The sequence below is a fragment of the Thermobia domestica genome, chromosome 5, assembly GCF_964235325.1.
Source record: "Thermobia domestica chromosome 5, izTheDome1.hap1.1, whole genome shotgun sequence".
In the NCBI taxonomy this organism is placed as follows: domain Eukaryota; kingdom Metazoa; phylum Arthropoda; class Insecta; order Zygentoma; family Lepismatidae; genus Thermobia; species Thermobia domestica.
In genome coordinates, this window is record NC_137458.1 from 250,730,664 (window position 1) to 250,750,817 (window position 20,154).

A 20,154-nucleotide genomic window follows, 5' to 3' on the forward strand; every position below is an offset into this window, starting at 1 on the left:
AAGAACCAGGTAAGTCCACGTTTAGATTTTTTTTTTCTGGAGCTGACTGTTTCTTGCTCTAACTTTACGATGAACACTGTATGTAGGTACAGTACCTGTTTTTACATTATAACACTGAATATTATCATCGGATCCATGTGATTCTTGCACACAATGTAGAGTGTTCTTTTCCAACTGGAACATGTGAAAAATCTCAAATACGCTAAAAAATGGACCTGCCTGGTTCTTGCATCCAACCCTTCAATTAGACTTATGAGAATAATAATAATAATTCAAAACACAAAAATTCGGTATGTTTAGATCGAAAGGTGATGGAATATTACTGACACACATTCCAGTTGAAAACTATGCAATACCGGTACATGTTGAATTGTAACACTACGTTAACATTTCCGTAATTGGTACGGTAACATTTTAATTGTGTAAATTGTGTTTTTGCTATGTAGACAATATTTTCAAGGATCTTATCTATAGGCACCACGGAAATCCCTGTTCTGCTAATCTTTCAAGACAGGGAATTTTATGCAAGGTGGGATTTTTTAAAGAGAGATAGAGAGATACAGTTCCGAACTGCAAATTTCCTAGCGTGTTTTCTGTGCAGATCTGCACCCGTATCTTTTAATGGCTGTAGTATGCTGTTTAGTAATTCTATTTAACAGATTCTGAAAAGCACGAAGATTTCGCACCCTAAATTGAAAATCTCATTATACTGTATTTGGCAAAACCGAAAGTCAAATTAAAAAAAAATAGTAAAATTAGTGTAGAAAATAAGATAATTACTATATTGTACTTACTTTGTGAGGTTGGCGTCTGCATTGTTAAGGAATGTTTTCACTAAGTAGCAATTAAACTTTTCTGTGTTTGGTACTTCTGGGGCATTTTCTTGAAGTTACAAGAACATATCACTCACTTGCTCTATTGACAGAAGCGGTAGTGCAGCAGATTATCGTATTCACTTCCTGACCTCTTTATCTTCCTAATAATAAAAGTAGACAATCCCAGCTATTGAACTTTTCTCCACAAACATTGTGTATAGTGAAATAAATATCTACAAACGACTGCATCGGGTAAAATCTTAACAACGGATTTGATAGCTAAGCTACTCTTTCGATGTTGACAGGTACTGTAATAGGATTAAAGTTGAAACCATTTTGAAGTAGCCGTCTCTGTGATCAGAAGCAGCATCCTACAATAGTTCTCCTCTTTTCTTGCTAGGTAGTAAACAAAATACAAACGGTAGGGTCAGCCCCAAGTATGTCCCATGTAAAAGTGTAAAGCTGCTGAAATATATGAGGAGCGGTTTTGAAGGTAGCATCCATCCAAATTGCTTTCGCCGTTTCAAATTTCTGTAAGCCTCCAATTGTTCCAAAGACCTGCAGAACATAATACATTTATTTATCCCAATATATGGAATTTATTAAATTTGAACAAAACAGACCTTCAATTATGAAACAATTTTGCAAGCTTGATGTGTTGTAAATAGTACACATGGTTCTAGTCAATGACGGATCCAGGAAATATTTTTTTGCGGGGGGCTTGGATAAGCATATTTCAACATGAGTTAGTTCGATTGAAGAAAAAACTTCCTAAATTATTTATACATGGTGCTAAACACGCTACATTAAGGAACCATAATTATAAGGAACAACAAACATGGTGTACAACCTCATTGTAACAAATATACAAAATAGAATGAAGATGTAACAACATTTACGCCTAACGCAACACTCTTTAATTTGATCTTACCTGGTTTACTGGAATAACAATTGCATTCGTGGAGGATGCAATTGAGAAAAATGATCTATAACTTCTTCAACACTAATGGAAACATTTTCTCTACGAATGTTCATTAGAGCAAGTCCATTTAGTCTATCTTCACTCATTGTTGTCCGCAGATATGACTTAACCGATTTCAAAGTGGAGAAGCTCCTTTCAGCAGAACATGTTGTAACAGGTAGAACACATAGCAAGTGAAGAAGTTTCTTTATATATTGGGGTAGAACACTGTAAGTGGGTCACTGTATTCTTCTATTGCACTGTTAGGTGGATTACTTTTATTTTTCTAATGCTCACGCCAAAGAGCCACTTCACTTTTTAGTGCAACTTCACAACCATCAAAATTTTCCAGATATTTGCGAGCAGATTCAAAAACATCATTTTCTTTAACTTCTTTCACAAAGGCTGGTAACAGCTTAAAAAGGGGAAGAATATCAGATTGAACTGAAGAGAATCTCGAAGACAATTCATTTATAAGGTGGTCCAAAAATGGAAGGTAAACATTCCTTCTGTGGAATTCTTGAGGATTTGATGCTTCTACACTAGATCTGTGTACCTGTCTTTTAACTGTACGAGGATATGCTATTACAACACCAGCAGAGCCGTAGCTAGAGATTTCGGCGCCCGGGGCGAAGTAGAATTCGGCGCCCCTACACTCGTCTTACCAATCTTACCAATCATTATATATATATATATATATATATATATATATATATATATATATAAGAAAAGCAGCTTTTGTTGTTATGCTACGCTGAATTTTTATAAATCTTCTTGGAAAGACCATTGCATCAACTAAAAACGATCATTATGTATCCTTTTTCAAATAAGAGCTGTTTTCAAGAGTCTTATTTTGGGCTTTTTGTTAAGATTGACAAAACTACGTTTGGTTGTATACAAATTCACTAGATCAGTTATGGAAAGTTAGTACTATTCACAACGTTTAATACTATCGATAAGAATGACAGTATTAATTTCCAATAATAATTGTAAACATTTTAATTTTATTCTGTATGTGACCACATCAATAGCATTTTAATTTCGATCTTTTTACGGTAAAAAATATTTTGTGAAATGTAATGGAAATTCAGAAGGAGCCTTCTTTGTGAATTTCTAAATATTGATCGATGGAGGTGAAGAATATGTTCAATGTTTGTACTTAAAATCCAAAATATACTTTGACTACTACATATGTCTGAAAATTTCTTAATGAATGAAATATCCGAATTTAAGCTACTTATTATTAATTAACGTATTAAAATACACTAACACGTACTTTAATTAAGAGTGTGCGTACTTATGTTTTGTATGTATGTAGATAGATAAAAACATGACACAACTAGACACGTATGCAAAAAATAATATGCTGGCAATACAAAAAGTTGATGAAAAAATGATCCCAATAAATTCCTTCAAACTGGAAGAATTTCATATGTTAATGGAATTTAAAAATAAATCATTGGTAGTGATTAGTATCTAAAAAAGTTGAACTTCTTTGGGCTAAGTTCTGATCCCTTAAGTCCCTATTCTACAACTGCTTGAAGTTCGAAAATTTTATTGTTCCCCTCGTTTACGTTTATTTTTAATATTATCGCACAAACAGCAGCTTGAATTGTCTCTTCACTCTTCTCACTTTCATACCTTCATTCTCACCGTCGCACAGTGGGGCCCAACCAGGCAATTCTTAGCAAAAACTCGAAGAATGAAGTAAAAGATTGACTCGATATAATTTGTTATAATGAAGCCTTGATAGTGTACACGTAAGATAGTGTGCAGGAAAATAAGTAATAGCAACTTACAATGAACTTATGGGACGTGTAAATTTGATTATCTGCTGAAGCCGGAGAGAAGATAGGAATGACAGAAGATAGGAAATTGATTTTGAATGTGACTATTCCTACATTGCGTGTAGATATTCAGTGGCTGGTAAACATGGTGACACGACCGACAAGTATGTATCGTTTTGTATATTTAGAATATTGATGTGATGTGTAGTCAATAATCATATTTGCAATGATGCTAATATCATTATCATATCCTTATGATAATCCCCTACTTAATATCATATTTGGAAAATGCTGTGGTACTGAAAGCATATAAACTATGGTCAAACGATAGAATGGCATTTTACTAGAAAATATGGCATAATATGTCTGTGATTTTTTTAATATTTCGTAACAGAAACATTGTTCTTACTGTATGCAAAGAGAAATCGTGCACATATTTGCACGTTTGGAAAATATAGCACATGAAAATGTTTGAGAAAAACCGCATTCTGGATGCAATGCTGCTTTTGAATTGAGCTGGGATGAATGTGAGAACAAGTGTTAGGTTATTAGACATGCACGCAGTGACAAAGTTGAATATAGGTCGATTCTGGGAATTTTGCCCCCAGACCCATCTTGTTTCCAACATCTAGTCATACTTCTCTGTCATTCACCAACAGAACTAAACTCTGTCAAACATATTCGATTAATGGTGGCGACATTTTGAAACGCCAATGCTGAACAATCTATGGACCATAAGATAGAACCATATTAAAATAGTGTTGATCAATTCAGTATTGTGTTTTTTGTGATGCGTGCACAGAAGTGACATTGGAATCAACTGTAATGCGCCAGCTGAGAGAACTAAATGCTCAAACTAATGATCCACGGGCAGGGCCGGATTTAGCATTTTGGCGCCCCTAGGCCCAATATTTTTTCCGCCCCCTAGTCTGGTTAAAGTTACTTTCGTAAAAACCTTTATTAAAAAATTATATCAGGCCTATATGTTAATTGCTTAAACACCACTCCACAGTGGCAATACGATGCGTACCGCTCAACGACATCCCTACAGCCAGTTCTACCGTGTTTGAGATCAATGTTGTAACGAAGTTGATGCATAATGTTGAAAAATAGTTTAACTTTACCAACAATTATTTGTTCCAATGAACTTCAAAATCAGAATACTTTATTAGCCTGATTTTTTAAAATCAATTTAAAAAATATGTTAAGTTATGGCTATTTATTTTTATTTCTAAATATTTTTTTTATTTTTTCTCTCGACCGTGCGCCCCCTGGGAGCTTGCGCCTATAGGCTCGGGCCTACCGGGCCTATTGGGAAATCCGGCCCTGTCCACGGTGATACAACACCAACAGCTCAGTTACAGTGACACACTCGGCGTAATCACAGTGACATACTTGATGTTGAAGTTTCAGTAGATGACCAGGTTGTCAGGTACAAAAGCTACAACTCGAAATGCATTGCACAAACGACGGATCTAGGGAACAAGAGATCTGCTCAACCCAATCTACGAGAGCACCTATATCGAAACCAAGTTCGCTGAAAAATAATTTAGCTTCCTAAGCAGTAGTGTCACACAAGACCTTGGTTACAATATTCCGTTCCATGTATTCCGTTATCCTTATAGGAAACTTTTAACTCTTTAGTTGGCAAGCATTGATAGCATTACCATTAAAATATCCAGTTTGCTTTTATGATTGAACCATGTCTTCTTGATCATAATTTCATAATTTTTATAAAGTATTTTTGTATATACTTTTGTTACAAAATACAGGGTGTTTATTTCAAAGCAACATTGCCATAAAATAGATCTTATGTGTAGCTACTGAGTAGTATTGCCCTATTATGATAAAATATCATAAGAACACTCTCAGTAATTACCAACAGTTTCGTTGAAATATTTTCCTATAGAGCAAGAAACCACAAATAAAAATTTTTATAAAAGAACTTTCTCGGAATGTAGCAGATAAAGGTTCTACAATACTAAATTTGACTGTACCCTGTTGACGAAGATTAGAAGTATCTAAAGAAGCGACCTGCAAATCATGTATATGAATATTGCATGAAAGCAATAGTGCCAATTAAACGATCACTGAAGTTATAATTCGTGCGGATAACATAATAGAATGCGATGTTGCTTCAGAGCAACACTGGCAAATAAAGGGTTAAGGAACCGTTTACGGGATTAGTCTTTTATTGTGACATGATTTTGCATTTGGAAGTCAGCATTGGAGCGGGGAAAAGAATTTGATAAGCGTTACTCCTCTATAAATCACATAGAACAAATTCAAATTTGGGAAAGCTTCAATTAAAATTGTGCAGAATGAAAAATGTTAATATAATTCTAGGTGCAGAAAAGATAGCAAGAAACCAGTACCATATTAAATTAGTGGGTAACAATGTGGACTCAAATATCAGCAAGAATTAAATTCTTATGACTTCTAGTATTTTTTTTATGGCACTACCTGCTCAAGTATACAAATGGGAAAGATTCGAAACCGAAGTCCATAGTTATACGTGCTCTTCTGAATGTTTAATATACATCACCTGAAGTTCAGTACAAAATAATAGATATGTTGTACAAAATAAGAACAGAACATAATGAAAGTAAATTACAGTTTCTTTGGTTGAAAGCACATGAAACACGAGACACTCCTGAAGTAGAAAATTTGATAGTGGTTGTGAGATTTATGAAAGAAGAAAAGATGCCTGAACATTTATTAGGTCTTTTTATTTTATCGGATTTAAAACTCAAAGGCATACAAAAATCCTTTGAAATTCCTTCCAAAGCAGGATTTCGAATAAAAGAAATAATTTGTCAATGTTATGACAATGGTATGTGATGGCAGGGTGTAGGAAAGATGTTCAAAAACTGTTACGAGAACTTTGAAAACCAGTTCCTTACATTCATTGCTATAATCATCAACTTCATACTGTAATACATTGTTAGTTCATATTTGTTCAGCGATCCATAATGTGAAAGAGTATCGTGAATTAGCCAAGTTGCTGTGCAGATTTCTCAGAAAATATTGAGTGTCACAGACGTACAAAGAGGTTTATGAGGTTGATGAATCAACAACGGACTGGACACTTGGAAACAATGAAAATTATTCAAGAGAATTTTGATTATATAGCATCTGTTACTGAAGGTTTCTTTCTTTTTCCTTTTAAGGGCAATTGAATTATGTAGAAAGCCTACTGAAGATATCTATTGAAGTTACGCGACTTTTAAGAAAATGATACACATTAGAATTCTGTTTCATTACTGCTCTAATGTTATAAATCCTATCAACATTTGAGTGAGGCAACAGTGCATTACAAGACAGAAATATGCATCTCAGAAAAGCAGATTAAGTCGTGAGGTTCTATCCGTAAGTTTTGGAGCAGAAGAGACAGTCTGATTTGACAATGTTCTTACTACAGCCAAAGACAAATTAGAGATATTTGCACTAAAATGTTAAATCCTGAGTTTCCTTCGTTGAAGAGAATTATGAAGATCCATCCGTCTTTAAAACATTTTGTCTTTGAAGAATATTTTCCCCATATGATTCAAGATAAAGCAGTTGTCCTAAACATTTTTTTTTTAATGAGGCATTCGAGCATAAATATTAGAAATTGAAGAGAGAATGATGTATGGACTAATGAACAGTATTCGAAATTCCTCGATAATTTGGTGCCACACTCAGAAACATTATTGAAAAGTTCCGAAGCATTGCCACTATTAAACCTCGTAAGCTGCAATAAACAAGGTTTCAAATTAAAAGCTGAAATTGTTATATTTTATGTAAGAATAAGAGCGACAGTAATATTTTAAAGATCATAGACACGATATATTGTATTCGTAGAAAAAGTGCTTTCTCCAATGTGTAGAAATTATATGCAGGAGTGTAACGATTGGTGCTTCAACAACAATATGCGAGAAATTTTCTTTCTCCCTAAGAAGACTTCTTACACCACGAAGAGAATCAATACTTCACGATAGAAAATCCAACCTTGTTCTGTTTCCACTCGAGAAAGAATACTTCAAGCACTTAATGGAGATTCTTGTCAACAAATTTCGAAGACTCTTAACGATTACAACTGTAAAAGGTTTGTGGCTTAAGAAAAAGTAGTATTCGGTTTACAACTTCTTTTTTTTTTTTTTTAAAGAAAAAACAAAACCTCCATATGAGCACACCCTAAACCAACTGCCGTCTTAAGCAATTATACAGTTTTACATGCAGATTTTTTTTTTAATTTCATGTTTACGTAAAACAGTAAAATACATAGATAATTTCTTCGTACATACATACATACATATAGAATATTATATAAATTAACCAAGAAAGTTCTGTCGCTTTTTCGATATCACCTTCGAACATCGATATGTCACCTAAGACATACCTGAAAGATCAAAAATAGTCCCCGTTAGCATCGACGACCTTCTGCCAACGTTCTGGAAGGACATGAATTCCATTGCGGTGGAACTTGGTGGTCCGTTAAGCGAAGAAAGTATCAAGTGCATATTGCACCTCTACTAGGGATTTGAACTGGCGTCCTCTAACGTGATTGTCCAAGGGATGGAATAAATTATAATCGGACGGTGCAATGTCAGGGGAGTATGACGCATACAGTATCGTTTCCAATCCAAGACGTATAATGGTTTCCCGGGTTATCCTAGCAACGTGGGGCTTAGCATAGTTCTGTAGCAGGAGGACCCCTTTTCGATTCAGTGGTAGAGCGTTCACCTCTGGTGCATGGTGACCCTGGTTCGATCCCAGCTAGCGCCAAATGAACTTTGTGGTGGGCCAATACCTTGTACGTGGGTTTTCTCGGAGTTCTCCCGTTTCCTCCCACTTTCTTCATTCCACCGTTTCATTCATTTCTCATCGTCACCGTCTCCTTTAGCCTAGCCGGCATAACCATGGGGCGTAACACTCAAAGATTTCATTTCATTTAAATTCCTTGTTCAGCATCGATATTAAGATATTACACAAAATCTTATAATAAAGATTGGTAAAAATAAATAGTGGTGGGATATGCACTGATCATAAAGGAATTTGGTTTGTATGTGATATATTTTGATTTTTCTTAATTATGAACCGGAAGTGGTAGAAGATTGCTATCACTTAGAGTTTTAGAAGAGATACTTTGAATATCTATTACCATTTTGGAGTTCAACGTTAAAAGAACGAATTGCTACCACTTCCGGATTGAAAATAACCGGACTCGATTCCTAATTTTTGACTATCTACATCGTGGAAAATATCAATCGTGATCCCTCAAGTAGTTCTTGAGATATGTTTGTGTCCTTGACAGTTGGACACGCGCATACGCTTAGAAAGGAATTTTGGTTGGTAGACCAAATTCCTTAAGAATCAATGAATGACGAATCTTTTTTTTTTTTTAACTCGAGGAAACTTACCAATTAAAAGTAAAATTTGTCAACTTCTTAACTGTATGGTCAACTATTATAAGTGTTTTTAACTATGTAGAACTTGTTTAAGTTCAACAAGTGGTGTTTTAGCAACTGCAGCAATAGTTTGCGACTTTTCAAATAAGAGAACCAACCAACAAGTATATAGATGCAGAGAGTACAAATTACCATCGTAAATTGCTGTATGCTGCTATTTTAAATGTTGCACACAGTATAGACGGGGTCTAAAAGTATCATTAACAAGTAAGAAATAAGTGTCTTAATAAGAAGGTATCAGAGTGTATGATTTAAACACGGTTTCCCAGCTGCGAAACAATGTGGGAGGAGAGTTTAAAAGAGAGCTTTTAAAAAAAAGCGAAACGGATCTCATTTCATTGAGTTGCTGTCGTGACTTTTATACAAAAAAAAAAAAAAATCTCCCCCTTTTTTTCACCATAATTACCTGATGGTGCTGCAACCAGGTGAGCTCGTGCACTCGGTCCGATCATCAATATTTCGTAATCAAAAGAAAACACCTTTTATTACCATCTTTCTCAAGAGGCGTCGCTTTTGTAACGATTTTTTTTAAAAAAAAAGGAAACTAATAAGCGAATAATGAAGGTGCTTTTTTTGTTTTTTGTTTTCCTTTATTTTGTATCATACAACTACAGTACAAATAAGTCGATGTGTTTTGTATATTGTTGTCTTGCATATTTGTCAACTTGTTATAATATGCCCTAAATGCAGCTGATTCGTTATATTTAAAGAAGATCGTTTCTTAGAAACATGAATACCAGTTGAGGCTACATGGGAAACTCAATAATGTCTATATTAATGCTATTAGTTCTCATTAATGGTGTTGGTGAGAGGTTGCATTAATGGAAAAAGTTCGCACACTAGCAAAATTACAAGCAGTATTTGCGTACAGGGCCAGCCCTATAGGCAATTTGCCGCCGAGAGCAATGGCATCATTTGCGTACCTCTTTCTCCAGGAAGAACAAATATTAAAAGCCACGATTCTAAGTATGCTATGCCAACATGAACAACGAAGCGGAGGGAAAGAGCAATCGCACTCAGAAAGGCCTAAACACTACGAACACAATCTCGTTATGTCTTCTTTTTTGTTTAAATAATAATTATTATGTTTGTGAAAGATAATGCAAACACATCTGCAGCGGAAAGATAGTAATCGTTTTTATAGAATTCAATATCAAGCTTCAATCTCAATATATTAGTTTGCAATTCCAGTACAACTAGCTCTTTTATTTTTTCCCCCTTGATTTTCCTTCTACATCTCTTCTTTTTTACTTGCTTGTACCTTAAATATGAAGGGAATTGTTTGTAACAAAGACAAGACTAGTTTTCATATCGAAACTCTGAACTAAATGGAACAGGTATGTTGAATGCTTCTATTCAACAATTGAGTTCTTGTATTTGACAACAATCAAGCAATTCGTGCTGGGATTTATTTGATCAGTTGCTTTAGCACTGTCTAAATGATCTTAAACTAATGCAACCTAAACAGGTTTTATGAATGTAGTATTCAAATAGAAGGTCAAGTTAGTAAATTTAACTACCATCATTATGCAGTCTGTTTCCAACAAGAAATATCTATATTAAATAATCGTAATTATGACAGATTTTGACGCCTCTCCGTCCCGTGCAAATCCAAGTACTGCACATATGGTAGAGCCATCCTTGTTTGCGTAGAGGAGTACGTGTCACATATAGATAAAAACAGAGGTATACAAGTTAGATGCACAATATGTACAATTTGTTAGTTAACAATAGAATTTGTTATACATATTTTGTTATATAACAATTTTGTTCCAACAAAATAAAAACTATGAATTATATTATTGACAAGAAACTACATACTGTTCAGGGCCACACAATTTCCTACATGCTACTTTCTCAAAAACTAGTCAAAATATTTTTCCCTCAGCATTTCTTTCGCTGCACCTCAACACATAAAGGTAACCAAGAAAGTTCTTTCTCTTTTCGTCGAGATCTGTTTGCAATTGGTCCATGAATTGAATGAGAATGGAGATAACGAGGAGGTCAGTTGTTGGTGAGGGTATATCACACATACTACCTGGTTGTGGCAGTTCAGTTACACCGTGAACTTGCGTAAGGACAAAGTGAACATGGGACCTCCATAGAGCGTCATAAAGGCGTATATGCTGTACGAGTTCAAACTGGGGTTAAACGCTGCTGCAGCGGGGCAGAAGATAAGCCAGGCCTCTGGTGAAGGTGTCGTAACTACGCGGAAAATGCAGCGGTGGTTTAACAAGTTTAAGGATGGCGACGGAACACTCGAAGATGCACCACGTGCCAGAAGACAAACACATGTCCCAAATGAAGATCTTCAGGCAGCAATTGAGACGAACAGTAGCCACATATGTGAGGAACTGGGACTACAATTCAGTGTGAGTGGAGAAACCAATCGGCAGCACCTCCATCAACTTGGGAATAGGTCCCACATGATTTAACTCCGGGCCAGAAGACAACGCGAGCAGACAACTGTGTTTCTTTCCTGTCTCGTCTGAGGAAGGTGTTATTTCTGGACAGGTTGTTGACATGTGATGAGAAGTGAATCCTGTACGAAACTCCACTTCGCTATCATCATTGGTTAGCATCCCATGAACAGGTTCCAAAACAGCGAAATCTGCACTGCACCAGAAGAAGGTCCTCCTGTGTGTTTGGTAGACTGCTCGGGGTATCATGCATCGGGAACTGCCATCTGCTGGTCAGAGCATCAACGCAACTGTGTACTGTCGGCAGTTAAGCCGTGTTCAAGAAAAACTCAGAACTCTGGAGCCAGCACTCCTGAATCGCAAAGGGGCCCTCCTGTTACAGGACTATGCTAAGCCCCACGTGGCTAGGATGACTTATAACGACTTACCAAGGGTAGTCGTCAACCTGGTTCGATAAAGTAAGTTGTATAAATCTTGAGTGGTAGTACTCATTGACAAGTAAAAATATCTTTAATAATTATATACCATTATTCTCACCTTTTCTATTAGAATGATAACGTCGATGAACGTTGCTAAAATGGTTTATTAGTTGATATACTTTATAATATATTTTACTTCAAACTGTCAAGCACACAAACTTGCTGACTAGGTATCCATAAACATTTACATAGCAACAACTATCCCATAATAATAATTTTACATATCTTAAAAACATTCTTCTTTTGTTATTATTAAATTAACATTCTATGAAGTATAGTGCATATGTATGAGCACTTTCTGCCCAAGGTACAGGTAATTATTAACCTATCCAAAGTATTTTGTTATATAAAATGTCGCCCGACAAATGGACTGAATATAAAAGTCATAAGCGAGTTTGGCTTTTATGTTCAAGAACCACTGGTCCGTTTACAATACTGTTCTTACATTGCATATGTCCATCACATTTTGATCGCACCATATATATATCTTCATTACATTTCATATATATATATATATATATATATATATATATATATATATATATATATATATATATATATTTATAACAAATATTACACTTCATCAATACTTATTTTTAATTACATTCATTATATTATTATTATATTTTCTTATTAAAAATATCGTCGCTCATTTATTTAATCGTTGAAGGGTGCGAATTCAAAAATCGAAAGGGAAAAACATGAGTTACAAATAGTCAGGGCGCATTATATGATAATCATTTTAGGTGATATTTTAAAATAAACATTAGATTAATAAGGCATCACAACATAGAAGAATCTCATTCAAGATAGTTGTCGAATATTTAGTTTTATAGAATAGATCTTCTTCTTAACATAATCTTTGACAGTTAAGTTTTTTTACACAAATCAATATAATATAAATAACCTTTGCTTTTAATCATTTATGAATCGAATTATAATTCTTACATATATTAAAAACATTTGAGAATTATCATTGATTAATGAGAATTAAAGAGAATTAAATTGAATAAAAATAAAATAAATGTTCATGAAAATCTATAACTGATATGAATTTAACTTAATTTCATTAACGGTAATCAGGTTACATTCATACTTGCATATGAATTTAATAAAGTACATTGTACTGCACAATCATTATTATGTCCCGTATTATTGTTCTGTACAGGAATTACTTCAATACCTGGATCCGGATGTGAAGTGCCATCTCTTGATCTCCAATTATGTCTATCCGCGTAGTTTGCTGTATTCCTAGAATTTAGCCATACATTCGGTCTATTTTTAAACCTATTTTGATTATATGGTCTAACATATGAATTGCTACGATTAATTAGGTTAGGCGGATTCCCTACATAACTTTGTCTATTTTGCTCGTTTTGACTGCTAGAATTTACTCGGCTTAGGTTATGTTCCGTATTGTTCACACTTCGGATATTCAAATTCCGAACAGGCACAAAATGATCTGAATTATTCTTATTTTTACCCATTCCTGCTTGTTGATTCATAGCATGGTATTGAGTTTCATAGCATTGGACAAGCATTAATAAATGGTTGAAACTCATACACTGTGTGGAAAATAAGATCTGTTGTAACTTAAATGGAAGCAAATTTCGAATTGATGCTATTATTCTCGATTCCGATTGCAATGGATTAACGACCTTTAATTCGTTGTATGTATTTACAACAAACTCTACAACAGATTTATGCAATCGAGGATTGAAGTGTTGATTTCTAATGGTAGCATCTCTATTCGCAAGCAAAAAGTCATTTTCATAATTCGCGATCAGTGCCGCTTTGAATTCATCATATGTACTGATGTGATCACGTACTGCTTTAAACCATAATGAACAAGGTGGGAGTAATACATGAGGGATTAATTTCATATATTGTGATCTATCTATACACATAATATTGCATTCGTCCTGGAATTTTTCTAAGAAAGAAGTAGCATTCTCGTTACACTTACCACTGAATTTGCTCATAGCTCGAATTTCACTCATCTTAACACTTAATTTTACCTTCCTTTTATCATTCCGTGTATTTATTGGGTGACAGTTCCTATCCATGACGTGATGCGTCGTTACACCATCTATGTTTCGCCCATCTGTACTCTTCGGATGTATTTCTTCCAATATAATATCCTCATCAGACACCGGCGAAGGCGAGTTCATCTCTGGTGAGTGGGGAAACTCCATGCGATCACTACACATGTTATTACGGTATGTGTTGTCCTTAACCTGTAGCATTCTAATTTCTTCCTGTAACGTAGCTATCGACTGCGTATTTGCTCGTATGTTGTTAGCATTATTGATGACCTGGATCTTTTGTTGTTGAACAGAAGATTCGGTTACTTCTAAATCCTTTTTTATATCACTGATTTCTTGGCTCAGGTGGTTGTGATTACCCTGGCATTCCTCCGATATTCCTTTTAACTTTTCCTCGAACTGCAAGGTGATATCGCTCATCGTCTGGATAATTAATTGTTTCGTTTCATCCGACTTTTGTTCCATCCGTGTACTTAATTCTTCATATTGCTTGTTAAATTCGTCGAACTTCTGTTCGATCTTCTGTTCTATCGTCTGCTTCAATTCTTCGTATTGCTTGTTAGATTCATCAGACTTCTGTTCTATTCGTCTACTTAATTCTTCAGAGTTATGCTTCATCGTCTGCTTTAATTCGGTAGACATTTGAATCAATTGCTGCTGTAAGACTAGCAAAATTCGGTCTTCTGATGTCAATCCTGGTGTTACATTAGGTTCACCGTTGTCACTATTAGTGGATTCTTTCTCCATTGTTTCAGTGTCCATTCTTCTTATAATTATTCTACCACTTCTCAATATGGTGAAATTTGTATTCATTAACTTTATGACGATAGTAAATTCAACCTTACTCTGCTTCGGGATATGAATTTACAGCAAATCCCGGGTTTCGGCACCAAAATTTTTATAACGACTTACCAAGGGTAGTCGTCAACCTGGTTCGATAAAGTAAGTTGTATAAATCTTGAGTGGTAGTACTCATTGACAAGTAAAAATATCTTTAATAATTATATACCATTATTCTCACCTTTTCTATTAGAATGATAACGTCGATGAACGTTGCTAAAATGGTTTATTAGTTGATATACTTTATAATATATTTTACTTCAAACTGTCAAGCACACAAACTTGCTGACTAGGTATCCATAAACATTTACATAGCAACAACTATCCCATAATAATAATTTTACATATCTTAAAAACATTCTTCTTTTGTTATTATTAAATTAACATTCTATGAAGTATAGTGCATATGTATGAGCACTTTCTGCCCAAGGTACAGGTAATTATTAACCTATCCAAAGTATTTTGTTGTAGACTCGGGACACCATTCTACGCCTTGGATGGGAAACGCTATTGTATCTGGTATACTCCCCGGACACTGCACCATCCGATTATCACCTGTTCCATTTCTTGGACAATCACCTTAGAGGACGTCAGTTGAAATCCCTAGTAGAGGTGCAAAATGCACTTGATACTTTCTTCGCTTCATGGTCCACCAAGTTCTACCGCGATGGAATTCATGTCCTTCCAAAACGTTGGGAGAAGGTCGTCCAACTGATGGGGACAATTTTTGATCTTTCCAGGTACGTTTTAGGTGACATATCAATGTTCGAAGGTGGTGGGTGAAAAAATGAAAGAACATTCTTGGTTACCTTTGTAGTTTATCGATTACTATGTGTCTTATCTTTGGACAATATTATACTCGAATAAAAATTAAAGCTTAAAAGTGCATTCTATTTTTTGGCTACATCTCGTTAATTGTACTGTATATGGTCTTCGTCATAGTGTTATAATGATGAGCTTGATAAAGGTACATCTCAAAATCAGTTTCATGTCAGTAAGGTACATGGTCTTCATGGGTGATCATTTTTTTTAGGTTTGTAAATAAATTTATTTTCTGCCTTTTTTCTAAAAAAACTACCCAGCTTTGAACATTCACGCTTATCATTTTCTTCAGCTCAAAAAGCGTTTTCGGTTACTACGTATCCGTCTCATTTTTGCACGTATACATTTTTGGATGCACAGTGTGTCATATTTTAGTGTTTGATTGTAGTTTACATCAGAGGTACACTCATGGAAGGTCTAAGAATGAGGTGGAGTAAAGTAGGAGGCTGCAGAATTTCAAAATGCTTTAAGAACAAATTTCTACTTACATATTATATCCAGGTGGGAGTGAGGGTGAAACTATAATACACAAACAGAAATGCTTAAATACAGAGAAACATATTCCAAATTCTAAAACAATTGGAGTCGTTACTTCCTTATGTGTATGGATTAAAGACCCTTGATAGTAAATACTTTTATCCGAAAATTAAGAGAAACGTTTGGTTTAACGTCTTCCGAAAATTAAGAGAAACGTATGGTTTAACGTTCCAAGATTATTTTCTTAGGTTGAACGAGGCGGATATGGCAGAACTGATAGGAGAAGATTGTGAGAGAAAACAAAACTCTGATGAAATCATGGACTCATGTCTCCTACACACGTATTACTTAGCTGGTATAGAACCAGCGAACCTTCGTCATAGAGGTGAATATTCTTTTACTAAGTCACCACGTCTCATGTACTTTCATTTAGTTACATGTAGTTACATAATATCTTGCAACAACTGTATTATTATTATTATTATTATTATTTCAATCTTGCGGTTTAAGATACTTTGGTCCCGGTAGCCCCTAATTCGATTTCCGGCGGGAACTCATGTCGTTCGGACTCTACGTAAGCTGTAGGTCCATGTTTCATATAGCCTTACTCTTGAACGAGACACTAATGAACCCCCAAAAAATATTCAACTCAATAACTCTTGTGGTTTATATTTAATATGACCGTAAAAAACGAGAACACGAGTAATGACATTTCTCATAGCCGTCATTTGTCATGTAAAAATATGCTTTACTCAAGAATTCAAATAGGAAGATAGAAAATTAAAGTAAAATAAAATAAAACTTAAAACGTGTTCAAAGTTACAAAGGTTTGTCATATGTACTTCATTATTCATATACCTACCGGATTTTGTTAAAAGGAAACGTGTCGAAAACTGTTACTACTAATACATCTAACGTAGTTAGTAGTAATATACACAGTCAATAACATAGTAGCATATATATAAAATGAAAATGATTATGTTTATTACTTTATACCTCTTGGACCACCCGGTCGATCTCGATCAAATTTTCAACATAGATGAAGTTCAGTCCTGGAATGTTTTTTTTATTATTTCACTTTGACTCTGCAACGCAGGAGAGGGAGAAGGAGGAGATATTTCAAAATGATAGAAATGATTTAAAATTACCGATATTACTGTCGAATTCATAGTTTTTGGAGTAGCTGAGATGAACAGAGACATTTCCGATGCCATTTAAATCCAAATTTAGCCCGGAAAATTGGGGGAAGGAAAAGGAAAATTGTTCATTTAAAGTTTCTGTTTTAACCCAGTGAATTCTTATTTTCTACTCTTTAGTCATAATTAAATATATTTTCTACTATTGAATAATTTTGTTTTATTTTCTTTTCTAAATAGAGTCTATATTAATGAAGTTGAGCCCATAAAAAATTTCGTTAGTTCTTTCCACTTTTGCTCAACTGTCGACAGACGGACAAGGTCATGCTATAGTATTTCCCTTACTTATCCATACCACAAAATTAATACTGTCTTTTTAATCCAGGTTAACGGAAATATTCGTCACACATTTCAATTAATAATCATGCATAAATATATATAAACTATTACATTTTAAAAATGAAAATCTATTTATGAGTGACTAAAAAGAAAAGCATGGGGAGCACTCTGACATGCAATAAATTTATATCTGAAAGTGCTCCCCATGCTTTTCTCTTTAGTCATGCATCTTAAAAATAGACTTTTTTATATTTTAGTAAAATTTATTTTATTTGTTATATGATTCTTTTAAAGAAAATTAAGTATTATCTTTTAAATTTACTTTATTTTATTTATTCTCGTAGTAGCAGATTTCATCCCCGGTGGAGTAACTTGACTTAGTGGATAAAAATCTACTGATTGCTCGAATGCCATTCTAAGGGAATAAATTGCGAGGCAGTTATATGCCTTGATGTTGAAAGGGTCAGATTAAAATTCATGAATCAAGCTTTTACCCATCGAGAATCAATTTAGGGAATTAACAAAACAAAGAAAGGTACGTTAGCCATTCGTACATCACATGAACTATACAGGTGTAGATGTCAAGGAAATAATAAAAGTGAATGTTAATAACTCTGTACATTGGATTTTTTTTTCAGTTTAATGATCCACTATTATGCCCTTTATTCTCCCACTTTCTTATCCCATCATTTTTCCCATTATCATTCACTTGCTTTAAGCACCATTTCCCGTAGCCTTAAGGGCATAATAATTTCATTATGACTTATAGGGTAAGGGAGACAATAATTTAGACAATTGAATGATATTGGAAGAATTGGTGGAGTGAGAATATGTAAGGAGTACCCCTTGAAAACACATGGACACGGTGTTTTACACCATAAATTTACTTTCCCGGAGATCGAACCAGGAACCTCACGCACGAGAAGTAATTACTCTACCACTTAGTCATCGTGTTCCTACCTCAGTCCACTGAAATTATTATATTAATGAGAAATAAACCGAGTGTTGTAGTTCATGCAACCTGAAATAAGTAAATTCTTTTACTATGAAAACATGATACATAGGGCCTACATGAAAAATCTTTTTTTGAGATTGTACGTGCTGACTGAAGCACATCTGAAAGGGAAAAGAAGTCTTTTGCAATCACTTAAAAATGCAACTAGGATGATATAACACCTTTATCAATTAGAGTTAAAATATTAGTTCTCTTCTTTGAGAAGAGCAACACTGTCACGAATCTTATAGCAAGAGTTGAAAATCTATACTTCTGTTGTCAGACAGTATTAGTTATAATGATACAATTCATCGCACATAAGACAACACTTCCTTGTTATACAATACTATAGTTCAGTTAATATTATAAATTGCCTATTTCAGAGGAGCACGCGATGTAAATCGAAATTAACAAAAGATCTTTCTTTTTTTTAACTTCTAAATAACCTCTTGAAAATTTAGTAATGACGATATAACGAGTACATTTTTAACCCATCCACTTTTCACTTTTTAAATTTTTTTCTTTACGAATTAATTTATTTTCATTATTCAACAGAGATGTTTCTTAGGCAAAAATAATGGATGTATAATTAACAGGCGAAACGCTCACTTTTTATTGAAACTAAAAATTTCGTCTTTGTTTCTATGGTAGGTGAAGATGTGTTGGATGTTTGTACTTAAAAGAACTTGGGATCACGTTTACAATAATCATTAGCTGTTCCCGTGCGAGGGAAACAAAAGGCGCTTACGAAATCTTTAACAACTTTTAAACGAAAAAAAAGATATATCGTTTAGTTACATCACGCACCCCTTATTACCCTACTCAATTAAACAGCCTTTTTGGTGAACCATTAAGAAAAATAAAAGTTCCCATATTTACAACCTCGTGCAAAGGAAATACCCTGTTTTATCAAATACAGTTTATTCATGACTGATTATCCATGAATATTCTCTAAATGCGTGTCACTCTGAATATAAATAGTCGATTTGTTGTTCAATTTTATGAGCTAAGTTTCGACCTACTTTAATACCTGTTCTTTTTCTCCTTGCTTTTTAAATTTGCATAACTTGAACGGTGATTCTTTCAGGAGATTCCATGCGAATTTGTAACAGTTCTTCTTGAAGAAACTTGTTCTTCAAACCACACGCATAGAGACAGTATATCTTCATTGACGATAAAAGTTTCAGGAGAGTGTAGAACTGGAAGTTTTAATTTAACACTAGCTCTACACAGTGCGTCACTTACATATGAGTATGAACCTCCTTGTCATTCCTCACAACATCTGTAAACGTCCCAAGTGAAGGACGTTTTGATAAAAATCGGGAAGGAGTTTTTTTAGAGATCTTTTCGATAAAGGGGAGATTTCATGTTTGCTTAGAAATGTCAGCTCCTTTTTTTTTTTACCTCCTTGGGATTAGTAGTGGTTCGCAAATTAGGATCGCACTAATAGGTCTGTTGTTAAAGTTTGACCTCGTATTTAACACCAAAGCTACTTGTATACAATGCGTGAACCTACAGCTTAACGTGGAATTCAAACCAGATAAGTTTTCACCGTGAATCGAGTCTGGGTCTTTCGCACAGACGTGCGT

At 34.5% G+C, this 20,154-nt stretch overlaps 1 long non-coding RNA gene across 1 annotated transcript; it reads left to right on the top strand.

Moving 5' to 3' along the window:
- Positions 1 to 3,335: 3,335 nt before the first annotated feature.
- Positions 3,336 to 18,157, top strand: LOC145684814 (uncharacterized). The gene is made up of 3 exons (XR_014131404.1): positions 3,336 to 3,727; positions 15,269 to 15,537; positions 17,916 to 18,157. It is a non-coding gene; the product is annotated as an uncharacterized LOC145684814 (long non-coding RNA).
- The last annotated feature ends 1,997 nt before the right edge of the window (positions 18,158 to 20,154 follow it).